The sequence below is a fragment of the Lonchura striata genome, chromosome 2 (assembly GCF_046129695.1).
Source record: "Lonchura striata isolate bLonStr1 chromosome 2, bLonStr1.mat, whole genome shotgun sequence".
Classification (NCBI taxonomy): Eukaryota; Metazoa; Chordata; class Aves; order Passeriformes; family Estrildidae; genus Lonchura; species Lonchura striata.
In genome coordinates this window covers 87,188,746-87,211,503 of record NC_134604.1, presented here as the reverse complement: position 1 = coordinate 87,211,503, position 22,758 = coordinate 87,188,746, and positions in this window count along the sequence as shown.

The window sequence follows — 22,758 nt, the reverse complement described above, 5'->3', positions numbered from 1 at the left end:
CCAAATTTCTGTGCTTTCCTATGTGCATTTTTGATACCTCCAACCAACAAAGGATTTTTGTCAGATGTTTCTAAGAACTAACGTATCATGAAGGATTTCCAAGTCGCAGCAGATTTCTTAACCACTGACTCTGAATTTCCTGAAATGGGCTTTTCAAGGTGGGGTGAAACACAAAATTGATGCCAGAAGAAAGGTAAGAGAGATGGAAAAACTTGGCGCCAAAGTAAAGTAGCACAAAGCAAGAAATTCTGATTAACTTAGCAATGTGAAAAAATCCCCCCAAAAAACAAGCGAAAACCACACAAGTACTTGATTCCTTGATCAGAAGAGAAAAATGAGTAAACCACCTGGATTTGTTTGAGGAAAAAACCCTTGGGTCTATAAAAAGAAAGGTAAACTAAGTAAAAAGAAAGAGATTAGGAAAGCCTGAAGGCAAAGGCTGCCATTGGTGAGTCTCTTTTGGGGTGGCTAGAGGAGGCTAAAGGAACTGGACAAGCAGCAGACAGGAATGCAGGGATGAAGATTTGCCTGCAGGAGGTCAGGATTGCATCCTCCCTACATGCCCAAGGGAACAGGACTAATTTTCCCTCCCCATCACTTGTTCTTCACCATGTATAAGGGGAAAACCACAAAGCAGCTAACAGTGCAAGGCCACAAGTGGAAATTCCCAACATTGCATCTATCACGTCTTCTTGGAAAATGAAATGTCAAAAATACTCCAGGCTTTTAGGAGGACATAGAAAAATGAAAATCATTTTAAGTAGTGACTTAGTCAGTAATAGAATAAGACCATAAGAGTTTCTAAAAATCATTTGCAGTAGACTCAGGCACACAGAAATTGTAATATATGTCACTCTTTGGTTGTAAAACTCCACATCTCTGTAATGTGATTTGTGAAGCCCACACAATATGAGAGGATGAAGGTATTTCAGTCTCTGAGATGTCCACAGATCTGCATTTTGGCTTGCAGTGCTTGAACTACAAGGCCTATTTAGAGAAAATTATATGCGCAGAGTGTATCAAATGGACGACTGTGCTAAACCTCTTCCTTTTCAGCAGGTCAGGGTTTATTTCCTGTCAGGTTTGCATTAATGACCCACTGACCTACTTTTCTGATCCACCAGGCAGAACTCTGCATCCCTGAAATCTGAGACTTTGCTTCAAAGATTTGTTTTGGTTAGGTTTTGTGACAGAAACCATTAGGAGAGTGACAGTGCAGATAAAAATGAAATGTGCTCTGCTCTTTGCTATCACAAGCGTATTTTTATTTAATTGTGTAAGCGTTATCCATCATGATAGAATTGCCTGCTCCCTTTTTTTTTTAATGGTCTGTTTTATAAGGTTTTCTTCTCCCTCCCTCATATTACAAAGAAAAATGAGCTGTGTACATTTATCCAGTGATTTCTAACCAGTGCTGCTTCTTTGCCTGCGCTAGAGTAAGAGTAAGTGAAAAGGCAGGCATAATGGATTAGTGAGGAAAAGGCATCTTCTGCCTGTCTTAAATCATCTACTTTACAGAGAATCTTAAATTGCTAGAAATAAAAAAAAAAAAAAAACTCCTTGGCAGCGTAACAACTGCATATAAAACAAATCATATTTTTCAGTGAATCGTAAATGTCACCATCTCAGATAACATTTATGCTTTCATAGAAATAGGAACTTAATTTTCCCCATTTATATTATTAACTTACTTTGGTGAATCAGATCACCTACATTAAAACAGAAGCAGCCGGTGACTCAGAACAATGATACGTTTAAAGATCAAGCACAGCATTTGCAAGTACGAAGCAGTACGCAGATGGAACTGCTTCTTTGAACCACCAGATAAAGATTGATCTGTTAAAATCTTGCTAAAAACGGGCACCAAATGCTTGTTGTCAGAAGTGACTGACAGTCTTTGTCCAAAGCTGAAATGAAGTTGTGTTTGCCTATTCATTCAGTGGGTGCACAGTGACAGTGCAGGAGAGAGGGAGGGCTGCAATGGGCTGGGATGTGACAAGCAGATTGCCATTGCTTTGCTGTCCTTTTATAAATTCTCCAGGCTAGAAAATAAACCCAACAAACCAAAAAAAACCCTACCAAACAAACACCTCTGTTATTGCAATACATTGTTTAATATTTCAACCTTTCTGGTTTGCTCCCTCTCCCTCTGGCTTGGAACTTTTATGGTCCCTCAACACCAAACCTGTCATGACCATCTAGAAAGCCAACCCTGTACAATATAGAAGCCAGAATCTTTATTCCAGCTTGTCAGAAGAGGAGTTAAAAGAAATATTAGGAAATACCAAGGCCTCACAGAAAAATGCAGATTCAGTCTAGTGCCATGACCACAGTCCTCCCATCTCCTCTTCTCCATCTATGTGCACTTCATTTGTTTAAGAGCTGGCAAACAGTGACTAGAATATGCCCACAATACTTTGTAGGCAGAAGCAGCCTTGCTTTGCCTGTGCTCTGGAGCAGCCAGGTGTGTGGTGTTGTGAATGAACACAAAAGTGGTACCATACTCAGCCTGGTACCAAGTATGAACCCTTCAGCTTGCTGTGTCTAAGGGTACACTGAACTCAGCACTAAACTCATGCAGCTCCAAGAATGAACAGAGCCCTCTCAGGACTCACTTGCTTTCTCCTATAGACATATCCCTAGTAGGGATATCTCTCATAGGGCAAAGACTGGTCTTACAATATTCAGTTAATTCATTTCCCATATGACAAACTAAAAAAAAATAATATTCACAACACTGTAAAAAGCAGATATCTACCTCAGTCCTAGCAAGTAAGCAGCTGCATGTAAGATAGCTGCATTTAAGATGGGCATTACTTATTATAATTTAATTTTTGCTTGACTCATCTCCACTTTAGAATAAAGAGATGCTTCTGGTGACACTGCCAATCTTTTTCATGCAGTTATATATTTACTTTAAAGTAAAAAAGCTCAGAGACTGACACAAATGCTTTGAAAATATGAGCTGCAAGTCTAACTCACACAAAAATATATGTGTGAATGATGATAGCAAATCCTGCATGCCAGCAGAAGTCTGGGTGATGGTAGTATTTCATAATTATACCTAAGTGAAAGGTTCTCTGCTAGTTTAGGGGTTGTGGCATCTAATCTGCATTTTCATGAATTAGTGGTTTTCTCCACATGACGAATACATCTTGATATATTAATGAAAGCAAAGTAAAGCATATGTCCTGTCAAATTCCAAGCAGGAAAAAAGTGATTATATTTCTCACCATGTATATCACAACCATTACAGCCACATGCATATTCTATTTCATCCTAGCATCCCTTACTTATGAAAGCAAAATGAATCAGAGAGTAGACTGTACAGCTATTTGATTCAGTCCCTGCAGATTGCATTGATTTTTGTAACACAATAAACATTCTTTTCAGCAGTATGTTTTGCTCAAAAGATGTTTATATTGCACTTATTAGACTTCAGAGCTGTTGAGTTCAGAGATATCTTTTAAAGCAAGTCTGTAGGGGTTTATTTTTATGTTTCTGATTTTAAAGGCTGTCTTGACATGTGGCTGATTTAAGTCTCTTTTTACGATGCTAATGTTGAATAAAACAAATTTACAGGTGTCCCTGGATTCAACCATGGTTCTTCCAGAAACCCCTAAGGCCCCAGAGTGCCCACTAGCGACATTAGAAACATGGAGACACAAATTATGGCCCTATTTATTTATTTATTTAACTGTGGAGCATTAGAATCTGTGACCCAAGGAGCAGTCATCAAGGAAAGATACAGAATTGTTGAATGCTTGTGAGCTGACCCACTGTGAGTATTTATCTGTATTCAAGTGTCCTGGGGCTCAAAAAATGCAGTCTAATAAACATTTCAGACATCTGAGCTTCTTTTCACAATTTCTATTTGTTCCATCCATTCCAGTCTTCATTGCTTGCCTTCATGATCTTTGGGGTCAGTAGTGGCTTGTTTTTCAAACTAAGCCTATGTTGAGCTTAATCCTCAAATAAACATCTACATACACACATTCATAGATGTTCCTCCATAAAAAACAGAAAAGTAGAAAATTCAAAGTTTGCATTTGATTTAATGTTTTTTGAGTCATTTCTATGATGATGATGATATTTCTAAATAAATAAATATTTCCTTTCCAAATGGGAGCTCCATCCTGCACTTTGGCTAAGTGCCCTCCTTTCACAGCCCTTGAGTGGAAATGGGAGCACTCACAGAATCATAGAACATCCTGAGTTGGAAGGAACCCACAAGGGTCATCAAGTCTAATTTCTGGTCCTGCACAGAACCATCCCCAGGAGTCACACCATGTGCCTGAGAGCACTGTCCAAATGCTTTTTTAACTCTGTCAGGCTTGGTGTTGTGACAGCTTCCCTGGGGAGCTGCTCCAGTGCCCAACCACTCTGTGGGTGCAAAACCTTTTCCTAATATCCAGCCTGAACCTCCTCTGGCAGAACTTCAGGCCATTCCTTTGGGTCCTGTCACTCGGCACCACAGCGATCATTGTCCATACTTCCTCTTCCCCCTTTCACCACCTAGGACTGCAATGAGGTCTCCCCTCAGTCTCCTCCAGGCTGAACAAACAAACTGACCTCAGTCACTCCTCATGTGGCTTCCCCTCACGGCCCTTCACCACCTCCACAGCCCTCCTTTGACGCTCTCTAATAGCCTTGGATCCTTCTTATGCCTCCCCAGCTCAGAGCAGAGCAGGACAATCCCTCCCTTGCCCGGCTGGCCATGCTGATCCCCCCAGGACAGGGCTGGCCATCCTGGCTGCCAGGGCACTGCTGGCTCACCTTCAACTTGCCACTGACCAGGACCCCAGGGGTCTTTCCACAGGGCTGCTCTCCAGCCTCTTGTCCCCCAGCCTGGCTGTGCATCCAGGGTTCCCCACCCTGGGAGCAGGATCCAGCACTTGTCATTGCTAAATTTCATGTGGTTGGTGATTGCCCAGCCCTCTAATTTGTCAAGGTCCCTCTGCAGATTCTCTCTGCCCTGAACAGAGTCAACAGCTCCTCCCAGTATAGTATCCTAGGCATACTTACTTAGTAACCCTTTGAGTTCTCTGTCCGAGTAATTTATAAAGATGTTGAAGAGAACTGGGCCTAAGATGGAACCCCACTTGACTGGTCAGCAGCCCCATGTAGCCCCATTTACTCCAACCCTTTGCAGCTGATCCATGAGCCAGAATGCCTGTCTTGGCATTTTGCAAAAGAAAGCCCCCAGGCCTCTCTTTTCCATGCCTTTTCTTTCACATCTTCAGCCAAAGAGCTATCTATAATTTTTGTCACTTTCATTTCTAGTATGTCACTATGGATTATGAAATGTAAGCCACTGTCCGCCCATTTAATGGAGCACATCACTGTGGATAATCTTCCTGGAATGCAAATCAGTTTACTGTTACCTGGTTACTGCTGGTATATGCACAAAATGGAGAGGAAATGGCTCTAGCAGGCTGTAGCTTTAATATATGGTGTTGAGTATCTATCAGACCTCCCTTATTTTAATAGCTGTGCTCAGAACAACACAGAGGTGTGATGCATTCATCTGCATGCAGGGGAATATGTCCATCTGTATTTAGAACATCATGATGATAAAATAATTCCCACAAGCCAGGTTTAAATGGAACTTGCCTATCACATAATTTTTTTTCTTCCAGAGGAGCAGCTTGTGGTCTTTCCAGGAGGAATCTAAGCAGACTGCCTAAAGGGTAGGAGAGGGTATCATGCAGATTCGGAAGAAGGTCAGCCTGGGTCACAGAACTCCATTCCTAGCATGGCATCCACCTCCACCAGTCTGAAGGAGCTCATGTCAAACAACTCAGTAAGCATGGCATAAACCCTCTCATCCCTGCAATTCATGTCTAAATTGGAGAAAAACATTGCAGAAAGGAGCAAGATCCAAATCAAGCCTCAGTAGCAGCTCTGGGAACAGAAGGTGTGGGGCTGAGGAGAGCATTTGGTGCCGCTCACTTGTCTGACAATGCTGATGCCATTGTAGCTTTAAGTCAATTGTCACTGAAGGATCCAACATCCTTTAAATCAGTTTTTCTCTTACAGGCAGACTTTCTTTAATATGGTTTGAGAAAGGCTCTGCCCTAGAACTGGAGGCATTACAATAATGATGTAGGCTTGCCTTGCTTTTGTCCCCACAAAGTGCTGAACACAGGTATAAGGGTATTCTGTTTCCACAGTAAAGGCTTGTGAAAAAGCACATATGCACATGCATACATGAATACAACACACAAGTGGTCACAGAGATATTGGCACAAAAAGATGCTGAACCTCTTAATGGACATGTCAAAACCTAAATCCTTTGTATTCTGAAAAGCTGTGGCATTTTGATGGCAGAGTTCAATACACTCTCTACACTTACCCACGTAGAGAAGTGTTTGCTGCCAGAAACAAGGGCACTTCCTAGCAACAAGTAGACTATGTGGTGTTTATATTTTAGCACAGAACCCAATGGGCCTTACAGGAATGACCAGCACTGACAGATGTGACCAAATTGTGTCTGAGAGCAGTGACAACCATGCAGCTGACCCCTAATGACACTAAGCCCCTGAAGACATTGACCAAAACTCTTTCTGATTCTTGCAGGATGCCACGTCTTTGACAGGTTGTATATTCACCATGCCAAAATATTTTATGACTATCATTTCCTATTGTGTTGCATTCCTAGATGTGGTCCTCAGAGCCTGCCAGGTGGAGAAATCTCTATTGCTAAGGAAGTCCCAGGCAGAGGATGAGGAGAGGGGACAGAACAAGGTTGTGAAGGTGACTAGTTTTCCTTATTTGTTCTGGGGAGAATTCAAGGGCTATCTCACAATGAAACCTAATTTGTCCTGATCTCTATGTAGCAGTGTCCTGGACTGCTGATTTAATTAATGGGCATTTGACAGGTTGAGGAGTGGGTGGTCTAACGAGTACCTAACCAGATCTTTGATTATTTTGCAACATTTAAAATATGTGAAGTCCTCTGTTCATAATGGATCATTACTTCTTATTATGAGCCTTTATCTTATGCCATTGATCAGTGACTGATTAGTGGAACCTAATCTTCAAGTGCAAAAATATTTTGCTTTACCTCATTCTGCCAAGTTTTCAAATTTCCTCCTTTTCTGTTAACAAAATCACTCTACAATAGTTCTGATTTTCATGCCAACATGCAAGAATTCAGAGACTCTTTCTGAATTACACAAGAAAATTGATTCAAGTTACCTCTTGAGCCCACAAAGGATCTTTTACATTATCTGTTGGCATGGACATTTTTCCTACAATTGTATCTAAAGATTATGCATATTGCATTCAGGTTCCCTTCCTTGAAATGCATAAAGTTAAAAGAAAACATTCTCAATATCTTATTGTGTAAATCCTTCTGACACAATTTCCACGTTTTTGTAGGAGATGAGAACTGATCAGTACAAAGTATGTCAAGAACTCCTAAGAGACACAGTGACTGCTTTTGATTTTTCTACCTTGAAGTTCAAAGAGCATGACTAAGTTCATTGAATGAGGAAGAAATGAGTTATTTAAAGAAATAAGGATTCCATTTTACATGCAGTGACCAGAGAACTTGAGAAAGAGGAGCAGGTCATAAACAAGGTGGGGTGCACACGCATATGCATGTGCTTGTATGTACTTTCCAAATATTGTTTTGAGACAACACTACTATTAATTGAGGATGAACTCCTCCTAGCATTAAAATTTGCTCTTTTAATAATGAGTTTGGTAAGAAGTTTCATTCTATATGCTATATCTGTACACTATGTTTTATATAAACCACAGTAGAGCAGCTACATCTTCAAAAAGTTTACTAGAGCTAAGGACTACATGGACTGAAATTTAGAAAAGACAGCAGCTACCCTCTCCTTCAGCTTCTGTAAGCTAACATAAGTAGTCTTTCAGCATGGGAACTGTATATTTTTACAGGAGCTGTACCCAATAAGCCACTTGGCTTTAGGACCAGGCATTAGTACCTAATCCTCTTTTGTTTGCAGCACAGATATTGCCTACATGTTTATGGTGTAGAGCAATAGAAATGTTAAAGAGAGTGATGATACACACTAGTGAGGAGTCACAGGATTGGGACTTAGATCATCTGTGAGAGAACTATATCCATCGTGAAGAGTGACATTTTTCACTGTTCTTCTGTTCAAGGGACAAACTAACTGGGGAGTTTCAGGGGCATCAGCCTCAGCTGCCACACGAACGTGTGCCAAATCAGGTAATGAGGAAAGAGCTGCACCACCTCAGACCCTTCTGGCCACATTGTGGATGCCTCTGGAATGGTGAACTGCCATTTAGGAAAGAAATCAGAGGAAGGTTAATGTGACAAATGGAGACAAATACCAAGAAATGATGGAGGATTTATCCCAGAAACACTAGCATGGTCAATTTAAAAGCTGTTACTTGGATAAATTCCCCTTTCAAGTTGTGAAAGATGTTTGATTAAAGCTGTGTAGGTGGCTAAATTCTGTTCTGTAGAGCTCCATCACTATTAGAGATATACCCTTTGTTTCATACCAGAGAGTGGGCAAGAAAATCTGTCTGCTGAATTAGAAGTAACATGAGCAAAAATTGAAAGTAAATCGCTCCAATTTACCTTGAATTTCTTTACTTTATATATTTTTGTTAAACACTGCATATTACTGCCATTTGAAAATAGGCTTTTCGTGCTCTGCACCACTGAAAAGATGTGCTATAACATGACAATGAGCTCTTGCTCATTCATGCTTTCAGTGGTCCACTCAGAAAAGTCATAGGAGATGGTCTGTACCTCCTATAGCTCAGTGGTGGTGTCTGTCTCTCAGCAAGTCCTGGATTTGCCTCAGGAAATGCCTCTTGTCCTCTTGCTTTGTGCTGTGAGTGTTCATCCACTGCCAGGCAGGCGTGCTTGTTGTGTGGTACCTAGGGAGGAAGGGTTTGTTTTGCCCTACAGCTTTCTCAAGATAGAGGAATATTAGTGAAAGGATTCTCTGAGATATAGGATTGCTTTGCTTTGATAAAACTTCACCTATGAACCATACTGTTGGAGCACCCAGCTCTCCCTGAGCCCAGCATGGGGCAAATAGGTTTTCTCTGGTGGTCTAAGAGCACATCCTGTCTCATGGCATCTGTGGCCCTGGCATGAACAGGCATCACCTGTCAAACATAAGCACATAAAGCTGTTGACAAACACAAAGGCACAAAGAGTATTTTTAGAGGCTTCTAAGCCTTGCAACTGTTGAATAATTATAGGAATTAAGACCAATGTTGCAAGCTGTGATTGTCAGAGATAAATGTAAGTCATCATTAATAGTGAAGTAATATTTCTTCCTAGATTGGCTGATGTAGCTGGGGAAAAAAAAAAATAGCCAAGATGAACCCCAGGGAGCAGAAGCCCTTCTTCTGGTTGCCAGGTTCTGTTTCAGACCTTGATCACAGCCCAACAACTAGTCTATTCTAACTGAATCAGTGAATGTAAGGAGAGATGCTACTTCTGCTAACAGCCCTCATCTAGCTAAAGTGGAGAAATCAGATTTGCAGCTCTGGGATAGGCTGTTTGAGAATAGCTCTGATTCTTTTTCCTGCTGTGCAGTGACCTCAGCCAACATGAATTGCATAGCTCTCCTTCACTAACCTGTGAGTCTAATTGGTATTCTGTAAAAGTCCTCACAATGCCTTTTAGTTAAAGCAAATGTCAGAAAACACAAACTCCCGTTTTCTTTGTGAAAATTCCTCTAAAGGAAATTGCAAGAACCCTAACCACACAAACACTATCTCTCAGCACAGGCTGCACATCCAAGCACTTAATTTGGACTTTTGAAGGAAGGGCTGTGCAATGCAAGCTTCATTATGTTTACTTTCCAAAGTCTCTTTCTGGCCAAGAAGAATGACTTCATTCACAGGGTGGTCCAAGCTTTGTTTTGTGTTCCTGGAGCCCAGATGCCCTTTTGGAGACTCCCCTCATGAGCCATGTGGATACAGCACCTCCCCGAGCTGAGGGTTTCGCTGCACTTAAGCACAGTAGGAACATGAGGAACTGCTGGACTTCCCCCAGGGTGCAAACAGCTGCTCCCCATCACCTCCCATCCCACCACAGTCACGGCAGAGGCACAAATAAGACAGATGGAGTCAGCCCACAGGCTGGATGTGGCCTCCAGCTGGAGCTGTCTGACTTCATAGCTTGGAGCTAGTTAAGCTAAGGATTGATTACTTGATGGCATTTTATTTTTCTCTAATGACATTAATATAATCTGTGAAAAGCATGACAGTTTTACTCTGGTGGCTACTGGCTATCCTACCTAACCTCGGATTCCTGCAAGTTAGGCTTTGAAGCCTGAAGCAATCACCCGAGGCTCCTTGTATAGCAGATGTAGGGACATGGGCATCTCCAGAGGGTCAGTAGTCTTATCTGTTTTTGCCATCTCTTCTTCTTTTTTTCCTACAAAGGGAGTAAAAGTCTGTCTTGGCTTAGGCTTGAACACTTTAGCCTTTGAGTATCAAACTTCAGGCAGATGAATCTCCCACTTAATAAAGTAGATTACCAAATTAACTAGAAAGTCTCACCAGCCCCTTTCTCGAAAAATTACCCTCTCAGAAAGCTGGTAAATAAGTAGGATCCTCACTCAAAAAATCCTTCTGCCCTATATGTGCAAAAATAAAGATTACAGTCTCTGGAGTATGGTGATTTTCTGGCCTGTTTCTGGGACAGCCTATTTTACTGTACCTAAGAGCTTTCCTTTTATAAGAAAAGGTAGCAAGCCCCCGTCAGATTTTCCTTTTCCATCTCCTTTAAATAAGGAAGCAGCACCTTTCAGTGAGCATGGGGATCCCTATGTCCCCCTCAGTTGTCCATCACTTGCCAAGCAGGTCTGCAGTGGACCCCAGCTAAGGGGCCCACTCCTCCCAAATCTTGTCATAGGGCCTCCAAAACACAGCCCTGCTTCCCTCACCTGAAAGCTTCTTTCTAGCAATTTCAATAGAAAAAGCTGGAGAGAAACCCTGCTCACCTCAGTCCTTCTATTTCTCCCTCGTTGACAAGAGAGCTTTCAGATGGCGGACAGGTATTGAATTTCTGTGTGCCTGAGCCATGTGCAGTGCAAAGCAAGGTTAATAGATTTTGCAGCCAGAGGGAGTATTCTGATCACCTCATCCAACCTCCAGCATCACACAGGCCAGAAGCAGGAGCTGTAATTACACCAAGTTTCCAGCAGAAATGAAAGAACACAGTCTGGACCTAATTGTCCTGCCAATCACATCATCCCACAAGTCCCCAGATTCTTTGACCCTCAGTAATTTTGCTGAGGAGAGTTTATAATCACAAGGTGTCTCAACATGCAGCTCGCATCGCGTGCTAAAGAAGACTGATGTATTTGGCTTCAAAAGAGGAAGAGAAGAAATCCACATGTACCTTCCTGCAAGTGAAGTTCTTATTTTGCTTTTTACATTTTTTCTCCACAGAAGGCTAAAAATGCAAAAGGTAGGTGTAGCTTTCTTCTTCCCTGACAGCTCTTTACAGCTGTTTACAGCTGTGTTACACTCTCTCCATCTGAGAGAGGCTGAAGGGCAGCATTTCTTCTCCTGCCTGGATGCAATTAATAGTGGCTGTTGGCCTCTTGACCTCTAGTCTGGTGATGTGTTTCCAAATGCATTTCTATGCAGTTCCAGGACTCGAATACCCTCACAAACTCAGAAGACCTACTTGGAAAAGTATATAGAGGGTAAGGAAACAGTTACCAGACAGATTTATTGCTGAGTTTTCTTTCCGTTCAGATATGTTAATAAAATGCCATTCTGGTTTAAGGAAACTTGGACCAGGGAGTGTTTAGACACGACTGCAATTATTCCTTGGAGCTGGTCTCATGTAAGCTTCTGCATTAATGAGGGATCATCTCTATTTGCACCAGTTCGCCAGCAGCACGACCAGCAAGCAATTAAATTCTAACAAGCACTAGGCTTGCAAGAAGACTCTCCCTGCACACAGACAAAGGTTGCTTGGGCTTGAAACCAAGCAGGGGGATACAACTCTCCTTTTCTCACCCAGCCAGCCCCTAATAGATATGGATTTTTTTTCCAGTTAATACAGTGGCATGCCCTTATCAATTGCTATGTCATCAAGTCCTATGGAATGTGTAAATTCTCCCTCTGCTGGAGTGTAATCCTATTTGGCAGAGCATTACAAGGGCTGTACCAAGAGTGATTGAGAGGTCGCAGCAGAGAAGCAGGAGAGGACTTTTGCCAGGGTGTTTTCAGCTGCAGGGGCCAACTTGGCAATTTTCTTATCATCTCTTTCCATTTCCATCCTCTGACATTCCAGCTCAGTGTTTAGCCACCATTTAGAGCAGGTGTACCTCTCCTTTTTGGATTGCCCCGATAATACCCTCCGAACCACCTTTGGCAGTGCCAGGCTCCCTGAGGAAGGCAGGAAATCTGCCTTTCTCACTTGGATGATCTGGAAAGAGGTGAGCTTTCTGGAGAGCAATACTGCTCCTGGGTACATCAGTGGCTCAGAGATGCCAAGTGCAGTCCAGTACTGAAATATGCCCTCTCCCCTTTACATGCTGTTGTTTTTGTACTACCTTTTAATGTTTTAGTATGATATGCCTAGTAAATCTTGAAATTATGATTTTTAAAGTTTCTAAGATATAGAAAAGCATTAATAAAAACTTTATTATTTTCTTTTTAAACTTGCCACTTTACTAGTAGTTGAATTTCCAAGTGAATTACTTTCCTATAAAATGTCATACTAATAATAATGCCTATAACTTCCTAAGTCATCTGTTCCTTTCCTTTGTCCAAGAGGAACAGTTACTTAATTTGGTTTTAAAGACTCCCAGTGGGGTCTGGGGCATGTCTCCTCACATGATTCTGTCCAGTGTTTCATTTTCCATCCTGTTAGAAAGCTTTTACATAATGCCTAACTTAAGATATTCTTGCTGCAATATGAACCCATTATTTCTTTTGCTTTCTCAAGGAAGAAGAACTTTTTCCTCTTCTCTCAGCAGCAGTCTTTTGCATATTTGAGGAATATTATCATTCTCCCTTCCCCCATTCTTAATCTTCTTTCCTTGAAGAAAAGCAACCCAAATGGAGTAATTCTTTCTGGTAGGTCATTATTTCAAGCCCTCTGATCCTTCCTGCAGCTCTCTTCTGGATTCTCTCCAGCTAGGCCATATCTCTCTGGGATGCAGTGCCCAGTGCTACACAAAGTACTCCAGCTGAGACATTGTCTCTGCTGAATAAAACAGACAAGCTAGTGTATGAGTTTTCTGTGCTACATTTAGTAATTTCCAGAGAATCTACTTTTCCAGAAAGAGTAATAAATTATGCCTTTGATCCTGATCCAAGCAGACTTTCTTACTAAAAAAACTGGGAAAGAGAGAAATTAATAGAAATCAAAACTTTGAATGAGTCTAGGAAAAGAAAACATTCTTAATCCCGTGCATGGTGCACTAGATATTCTTACATAAACAAATATTTGCTGATATGTACTGGCAGAACAGATTCAGGAAGTTAAAATAAGGAGGTTTAGCTGCTAGTGAGGAATGAGGTCTTGTGTTTGCCTAGTGATCTTTGGTAGACAGCAGCCCTTAGTCTCAGTGTTCATGGTTCCCAAAGTCACCACTGTTTTGGAGAACCCTGGGATGTAGCACACGGTATCAAACTAAGCAGCACATCCAAGGCAGTTGTTCCTTCTGTTCCAAAAGTCTAGCTTAGGATCTAGCTTTTCTTCCCTTACACTTGTGTGCTTGTAATGACCCTCATGAACAATGAAGAGCAGTGCCATTTCAATAGGGATGAGGTTTTGCCGGAGAGCCTTGCATAGCAGCACAGGAAGGTGTTTCAGCTATGGTAAAATGAGGACAAAGTTCACCCCGCTTGCCCAGAGCTCCAGGGCCCTCCCATAAAGCCTGCAGAGCACCAGTCTCCTTTGCTGTGGAGACAATGACTGGCACAGTGTGAGAGGTGCTGCTCAGCCCCGCTGGTACGGCAGAGCTGCTGGGCTTCAGAGCGGTGAGCGCCCCAAGCCCACCTCTGCCCCACCATCCCCTGCCTCCAGCCTGGGCTGCTGGCACCCAGCCCATACAGGTTTCTGCCAGCAGCCTCCTGATGTGGTCAGCCTGGAGCCCTGTGTGTCCCTCTGCAGTTTGTGAATGTCACCTTTTAGCAAAGATTATTAGTAGGCTTTGTCTGACTGACAAGCACTTGTGTTTCGCCTCGAATCTTCGAAGGCAGCAGGCGAGGGGGCAAAGAGCACTAATAGAATTCTTCAATGTCATTTTAATAGGATCACTGCTTTGTGCTAGCTATTTTTTCCCTTCTTTATCTTTTCCTGTCCTCTGCAAGGCTCTGTGTTAATGCCCTCTGGTGATACTGAATTCTTTCCAAGTTTCTCAAAAAAAAAAAAAAAAAAAAAAAAAAGTCCCACCAGCATTAATTATTGTTCCAGGAGGATATCTTCCCTTAAAAAGATGCAAGGTTTCTCTGAAGCCATCTGTCTGGATTTTCTTCCCTTGGGACAGAGAACAGTTAGCAACTCAGTATTTCCAAAAGGAAAATCACAGCTCATGTAGATAATACAAATGACCCAGTTGCCCTGGGAAGGGAAGGAATCTCGTGTGCAGTGTGGATATGCTATCCAACCACCTTCCTCAGTTAATGAGGCTCAGACTTCTTCATGCTGGTCAAGATAAATATAAAGCTCCCTAACCCTGAAATCACCATAGTGAGGTTGCCATGGAAAAAAAAAAAGAAAAAAAAAAAGGGAAAAAATGATCAGTTTATCACAGATTATGCTAAAACCTGATGCAAAGAGAGGCACTAACAGTGCATTGAGACATGAAAACATGCCTGTAATGTTCTCCAAATTACTGTGGTCTTGGTACAGTTTAGATTTTATAAAATATCCTGTAATGTTCATTTTTCTAACAAGATACATTGGGATTCTGCCTTATGGGAAGATGTTCTGAGAACAGGGCTGGGATATTGGAGCTTACTAAACATCTAACTCAAGTATTGATGTTGAGACACAAGCAGAAATACTGCTCCACACTACTTGTATTAATGTTTTGTGACATGACCTGCAAAAAAAAAAAAAAGATATCTCATCCAAAATTTAGTTCCCAACTCCACATTTCAATTCTGCTGTTGATAACCAGGCAGCTTAATTACCTCCCTGAGTGATTATGAGGCTGGGTTATTTAAAGTTTGAAAAGCTCTGTGGAGGTTCTAATAACTGAATGTCAATCACATACAGGAATAGAGATGTATGGGGTGCTCTGCCTATGGGTACGGGCCATAGGCTTGTATGGGCACTGCACATAGCTAAGCCCAGAAATTTTCTGACCCACTGTGGACACTATGGAATGCATGGGCCCTTGGAGAGCCCTTCTGCTCTACGTGAATAGCATAAATTGTGGATTGTGACTCCTGCAGATTAGAAAACTAAGCTTAGGAACCTGAACTGCAGAATCCCACTTCAGCAGGGCTCTGAAGGAGAAGCAGACTGTCTGTTACACCTGGTAAAATGTTTATTTTGCTCTTTTCTGAATGAGTATCCACAATCCAAGCAATAAACAAAGAAACAAGACACAGAATCCCGAAATCTCACAGAAACAACATCACAAAATCACAAAGCACAGCATTAGATCCTAAGACTTGAGAGACCATACATCCTCCCTTGACTGCAAGATATGATGTCTACTCTGTCACTCTCATTATCAATGGGATTCTGTTGTGCTCCAGCAGTTCTAGTTGGGTTCTCTCTGGGCATTTCCTAGTGTGCCCAGACAGAGTCCAGCTCTCATTTCTAAAGCGTCCAGGTTTTATTTCTCCCCTCAGCCTCATACTTGATGGTCTTTGGCCATAAAAAGGGGTTTGACTTCATCTCTAAACAAAGTTTCAAAGCAATACTCTTATGAAAAAATTTCCTCTGATCTCAGCAGAAAGATCAGAGGAAAGTGAACCCATGAAGAGATGCTGAATCACTATCTGTAGCAGAGAGTTGGGACAAAAACATTATAAGAGGTCTAAAATCTCTCTTGGTCTGCTTATGAGGGACAGACACTGAAAAGTTCCTCAAACGATTATGCACCACTGTTCGTGCAGATGGAGGGTGCCTAACCCTCAATTACTGAGCAATGCACAGGACTGCACCTTGATGTGCCCTCACCGAGTCTATAAATTATTTTTGCTGGAGGAGATGGCAGATTGCGCTGCTCTGCTCCTCTCCAGGGCCTGCAGAGCGCTCCCGGGGGAGCAGAGCTGCAGCGGGCAGGCAGCGCAGGCTGCAGCGGCGCGTCCTGGCGGGTGGCTCAGCCGGGGACGCCGGGAGCGGCGGCTCCGCAGCCCTGCCTGCCGGGCCCCTGGCCGCAGGGACCGGGGAGGCGCGCCCTGCCTCCTCCTCCTGCCAGCTGCCTCTCCAGCGGGGTGGCAGCCACCACCCCGCCTGGTACCTGCAATGCAGAGCCAGGGACTCTTCTGAGTCTGATCAGAAGATCAAAGGGCCCTGAAGGGACTCTCACATCTGATCAATCTGGATTGCTATTTATGAATATTCTTTACAATCAAAACCATTATTCAATACAACTTTTTTTTTTTTTTTTTCATATTTTAACTTTCTGGGTCTTTCTTAACACTGCTAGCCCTCAGATTCTTAAATCCAGATGTTTTCTTAGTCTAGAGGTGTCCAGTCCTGTGGTTTTCTTGGTCTAGAGGTGTCCACTCCTGGTCCATGGTGCTCTATACTCTGTAAATCATGTGAGTCCTAATTCATAACCCATGTAGCTCACGCTGTGAAAGTAATCTATTTATGCAGGTGTTTCTCCAGAGGAGTGTAGATGGTACTAGAGAAAGGCATGGAAATTATCTTACCTCAGATAGGAACAGCGACAAGGAACTCGCAGCCCTGTGAAGACTTTCACATGTCTCATACATTGGGAGGCGCCTGCCTTGCTACAGACAGCTCACACCTCAGTCTTCTGGATTTGGATCCAGGTTCTTTCTGGAGACTGATTAGATGTGATGTTGTTGTGGACAAGACATCTGGATCTGTGGTGATGGGTGAATCAGAGGTTTTCACAGTCAGCTATTGTGACGAACATGGTGCAGATTTATTCTTCCCAAAGAACAGTCTTACAAAGTTACCTGTCCAGGCACTAGGTTTAAGTGCACTAATAGTCAGGTCATAATGCAGAAAAAACAAGCTGAGGCAGGTGCATTCACTGGAACTATTAGAAATCTCTGGGACAAGTTTACACGTGCCTGCAGTGAGACACATTTGAACATACAAATGGAATGCATATCTCACTCTCTGTATTCACACGGTAGAACTGAACACGTCAAGTGCTGCCACTGGCATTTTACAGAAACCAGATCATGTCTCAATGTACACAGGCACTTTAGCAAGCAAGGAAGGAAAGGTCCTTTTCGTGGAGAACACTGCCATCTTGTGCACAATTGCATTTACTTAGTTCCCGGCATGATTGTGAGAGATGATACTGCAGGACTTGCTCACTCTTCCTGCCTCTCATGAAAACTCCAGCAGAGTTCAAGCCCTTGAATAGAGAAGCATCCCTAAAGAGCATCAGCTGTTCCAGTCCTCAAGGAATGATAACAGGATCTGAACTGCTTTCTGGGCTAGCACATTTTTCGTCTTTGTCTGCCCAGGACCTTCAATAAGTATATTTAATGGAGAAAGCAGCTGTATTGCAACGAAATCAATAAAATGGAAAAGCAGGACTGACAAAGTTCTACAGAAGTTTTTGCTCTTTAACAAGTGGAATAGCAGAATTTATTCAGAGACTATCGGCATGTGCGGGAAGCCATGCAGACTCACAGTAAATATAGCAACAGAAGAGAACTCCTGTTCCTGCCAGGAAAACCTGGCACAGATGGACAAATAGACAAACCAACAACTACTCTAGTTTAGCAATTGCCCTCACACATTGCTTCATAGCTCACTGCAGATATAAATTACAAGAAAAACTTGAAATACCAATATATGGCCAGTAAACAGGAACGTGAATTGTCCTGGTGAGGAATATGAGACCCAGAGAAGCTAGGTTTTTTATGTAAGGAAGAGCTGCCACAGCTATAACAAGAGAAGCTGATCCCATTTCCATGCCTCATCCATTAGTATATCCTCCCTAAAACATAGAACCATGCATATCACAGCAGCCTGAGAGTCCTTCTGCAGAGGTATGTGGCAGATCAGGCACTCCATCAGTCTCAGGATTTCCACACTGTGTTGCCATCCACACTCTCTTAATTATCTCCTTCACGTGGGAAGGTCTGCTCCAGGTAAGTTTTTGTCTCCCTGTGCCAGCAAAGCTGGAAGTGAGCCAGTGACTCCAAGCACTCCCTGGATCCTAGTGCACCTGAGTACCCCAGCAGCTGCTTGCTCTCACCCAGGGTCCCATCCTCCCTCACTTTGGTCTGCACATTGCCCCCCTTTTGATGGGGTAATAGAGTGAAATGCACCAACACTGTCACTGCACAGAGGTGCCCCATTCGAAGGGGACCTTTGTCCAGTGAAAACTGCTTGGGCCTTTTGACAGAACCTCTATGGAGGAAAGATGAGACTGCAAAAAACTCACTTTCCTCCAGCCTATATCCAGCTGAGCACCTGGATCTTCAGGGCAGTATCTGCATTTCAGAACAAGGTGCATGATGTACTACCCAGGGCCTGGTTTCTTGGATACCTCTGTAAGGAAATCCCACATGGTTTACAAAAATTTGAGTGAGAGCTACAGCTGGTGGGGCTTTGATGATAAAGATTTTCCCCTGATTGAAGCCTAGAGTGACAGAAGCATACGGGTATTTTAGTTGGGAGGATGTCCCTGTGCTCACTGGTTGTCCTACCACCAGGAGAGGAAGAGGACGGGGGGGGGGGGGGGGGGTGTGTGTTTTGCAGAGGGGCCACCAAAACCCTTGGTCACCATTTTGTCACCAGGAGACAGCTGAGCTTTTAAAGCCTGAAGTGTCAGCTACTCATCACTAAAAGGACAGAGATGTTTTTTTCCCCTTCTCCCTTTTCTAGCTGCATTCAACATGGGACTGCTACTGATAAGCCAGTGATGAGATTGTTATCAACTGTATTTAAAATGAAATTGATATCTCTTATATAATACAACACAAATGCATAGGGCAGCAGCTAACTTTGAAAATGACAGTGTAGTAGTGTTTTTAAACTAAAAATGCCATTTGACATAATAATGTAGTGAGGAGGCTTGTATTACCCACCGGGCTCTGTAACATTACCCACTGGGATCTGTAACATGTACCAGATGCTACGATGCAGTGAGTGCTTACTATGTCTTGTAAAACTGTATACAAACAGTGCCTCTCACCTGAAAGATTCAGAACTTTTCCTGAGCTTATGCTAAATACAGCTTATTAGCAGGCAAACAGTACAGCAATATATTTTCCTGGTTTGAATTGCACATGATTATTTTCTTACCAATCAATTTTACTTATTGAAAACCTGCCTGATTTCTACTCTCCGTGGTGCTCACTTGCTCATCCCCCAACATTTATCTGCAGATCACAGCATGCATCCTTACCTTTTTTATTCCTATACACTGAAGTAAGGGAAGAAGTTTTCATAGGTCTGCATGAAATTTCCTCTGTGATTTAATGCTGCCATCCACTCTGCTATCCTGCACAGTCTCCAGCTACATACACAAAGTCCATCTTTTGAGAATAGTGCTTCCCTCAGTTTATCCCAACACCAAATATTCCTGAATCCTACCATAATGCAAGCTCTAAAATTTTTCATTATCTTCTTCACCTTTGCCCTTCTTCTCTAGCAATGGTCAGATTGCTCTTCTAAGCTACTCATCTGAACTCCTTTCATCTTGCCTGTGCCTCTTGCCCTTGATCTCTTCCACTTTCTCAAGGGCTTTCTCAAGGGCTCTTGCTTCACTTTTGTCTCAGGGGGATAAGGAAGACAAGGAAAAAAACTTCTTCAAGGTCTTCCAGGATGAGACCTTTGATCTGGACTTGGTTTACATCTCATTCCTCAGGACTATTAAATTTTCTAGATAGACATAATCAGCTGGAGAAGTTTGGGGATGTTTACAAGGCAGAAGGTTCAACTCCACATCTTGTATGTTCTCCTGCTTTGCTACATCTCACAAAAATTTGTACCCTTTTATCACCAGCACTTTCTTGTTAAAGACTGTAGTTGATGCTTTAATGTTGCGGCTGGTCTTTGCAAGTGTCTGTTATTGGGCTTCTCTGCCATGGAGGCAGCCCTCAAAATTTCTCTTCTAATCACCTGAGGCCAACATCTAAACCACAGGAAGTGACAGCCAACTTGGAGGATCCAGGATATCCCTACTTTCAGCTTAACAAAAATCATCTGCATATGACAGACAATTAATGAAGTTTCCGAACACCCCCAAATGGTCTCTACTAATTCACAGAAGGATAAGCTGCAGTCATGCAAGACGGAGTTTGGTACCTGTCTTTGCTGCCCTCCTTGTAAATCAAAGTATTCCCATGGATATTGAGGGAGGGGGATCAGGATAACACATGCTATAGCATGAGTCAGTTTCTGTGGGGGTAGGCAATGGCTGTCTGAAAATGCAAGACTTGCTCTCACTAGCAAATGCTGTAACTTTTGCCTTTACAAGAATCAGTTTTGTATTTGATGGAATACTGGAATTACTTTTTGGAAGAGACATATTGCAGCAGAGGCTTACAAGTATGCATAATTACATACATCTCATTGTCCATTAATAACTTTTATATGGACTTAGATCACAGTTTCTTCCTGATTTTAACATTTGAAGTGTTAAATAGAAACAACCTCAGAATTACTTGATATTTTCCTGGCATTTTTATCAGACCTCAGCTTCTTCAGTCAGCTCCATAAATTCAAATTAATGAGAAGTCCTGAAAAATATGTCATGTTGTCAAGAGATTAATTTTTTAATGTGGAATATGAAAACAAGTTATATTGTTCATCAGTCTCCCACAGAAGCCTGGAGAGAATTTCTTGCTGAGAGTCTCTTGCTGCTTTGTTTTCATTTTTAATGGTTCTGCCTTCTACAGGAGGGAATGAAGGTTTTTCCTGCATTACAAGAGCCATCTGCAAGTAAAGAGACCTAAGAAGTTCAATACTTCTTTTTAATTCTCTGAAGAGATAAATACATCAATAAAAAACTTTATGTCTCCTACAACCCTTTGATGACTGAATTAACTAAATGAGATCGAAATGAAGAGTGATTTATAATGGGCTGTAATAAGAAATGAGAAATGAGTTCAACTGCCTTCCAAACAATTGACAGGGAATGTGTTAGTTTTAGCAATGAGAGAGAAGAATTCTCCTTTGATCTCAGCCAGGGTAAAGTTTCTTTAGACATGATCCAATCACAACAAATATGCAGCAAAATATTCATATAAAGGTGAGGGATTTTACCTCCTTCACAAAAGAAGAGCTACTCCAAAACAAGTTACTGATGCTTCTGTTAGAAGTTTCCTTTCTCATTGCCTGTGAAGTAGATTAACTTCTCCAGATTTCCAGAACAAAAAGACAAATTACTCTGAACTTGAGTTTTTAAAACAGGAATAAAAAGTGCACCTTAACTTTCATGAGAATCTCTGTAGATCAGAACTACTTTCTTCATGAACTCTACAAAGACAAATACTAGTGTGCACATGTCAGGCTAAGTTGTGGCTTAGCATTGTGTGCCCATCTTGAGCACTGATCCAACAGAGCTGGATGCACACACTCAGCTTTCTCGTAGTGAGCCATCTCACCTAAGTTAAACTGCTCTCAGCAACAGGGCCAACCAAATATCTACCTGAGAATATTTGGGAAAGTGAGTGATAGGACAGCCACAAGGAAGAGGCAGGAGAGGCTGACCTGAGCCCTGGGAATGTAGGACCTGGCCAAAACAGGTACAGGATAGCATAGCCATTCAAAGGACTCTCCTTTATTTCACTTTCTGCAGCCACAGTCCTGCAGATGCTTCTATCTGTGTACAGGTCCCTGACTGTGGGACCTGGCTGGATTCAGGATCTGGAGAACTAGCAGCCTCACCATGGCTTTGCTCTCTTTGCACAACACCTGGCTCTCCCTCTGCAAGTGAAATTGATGCAAAACACTGCCCTGCAGGTTTGGTGAGACCATATTGTGAATAAAATATTTGAAGGGGAAAAAAAATCAGAACAGTAACTTACCCAGATCAGGGCAGCCTGCCGTGAACCTAATGCAACTGATCACACAGCCTGGCTAAACAGCAGACTTCAGACTTGCACCATGAAGAGAACTGTTTTATTACTAGTGGTGCATTTACATTTCACACAAAAAAACTCCAGAATGACTGTCCACTAATGGCAAATCATCTGCCCATCTACAGCCCAAAGTTACTTTTCCCCCTCCCACCACCCAGTGGCACGGCTGCAGTGTGGGATGAGTCAGGGATGCTCTCACAGCAGTATGCAGGACAGTAACCCACACAGGCCTCAGCACTCAGTTTACAGGATCACTGCCTCTGATTTCTCCCATGATAGCTGACAGAAAGACCCTTCTTACACCGATGAAAAGTGAGCATTGATCTGACACTAACTGTTGACAGGCTGCAAAAATGTTGATAGTGCATTTAGCAACAGTGCCCCAAGCCTTGGCAAATGACAGCTCACACTCTCCAGTTATTTTTTCCCATTATATTGCCCCTTTCTGCAATGTGTATTAATTAGCTGTTTTGGTTTGCTATTTAGCAGCCAGCTTCCTTTTAAGCTAAAGCTCATTCCCTTAACTGTTTCCACAGCTCCTGCTCTGCCAAA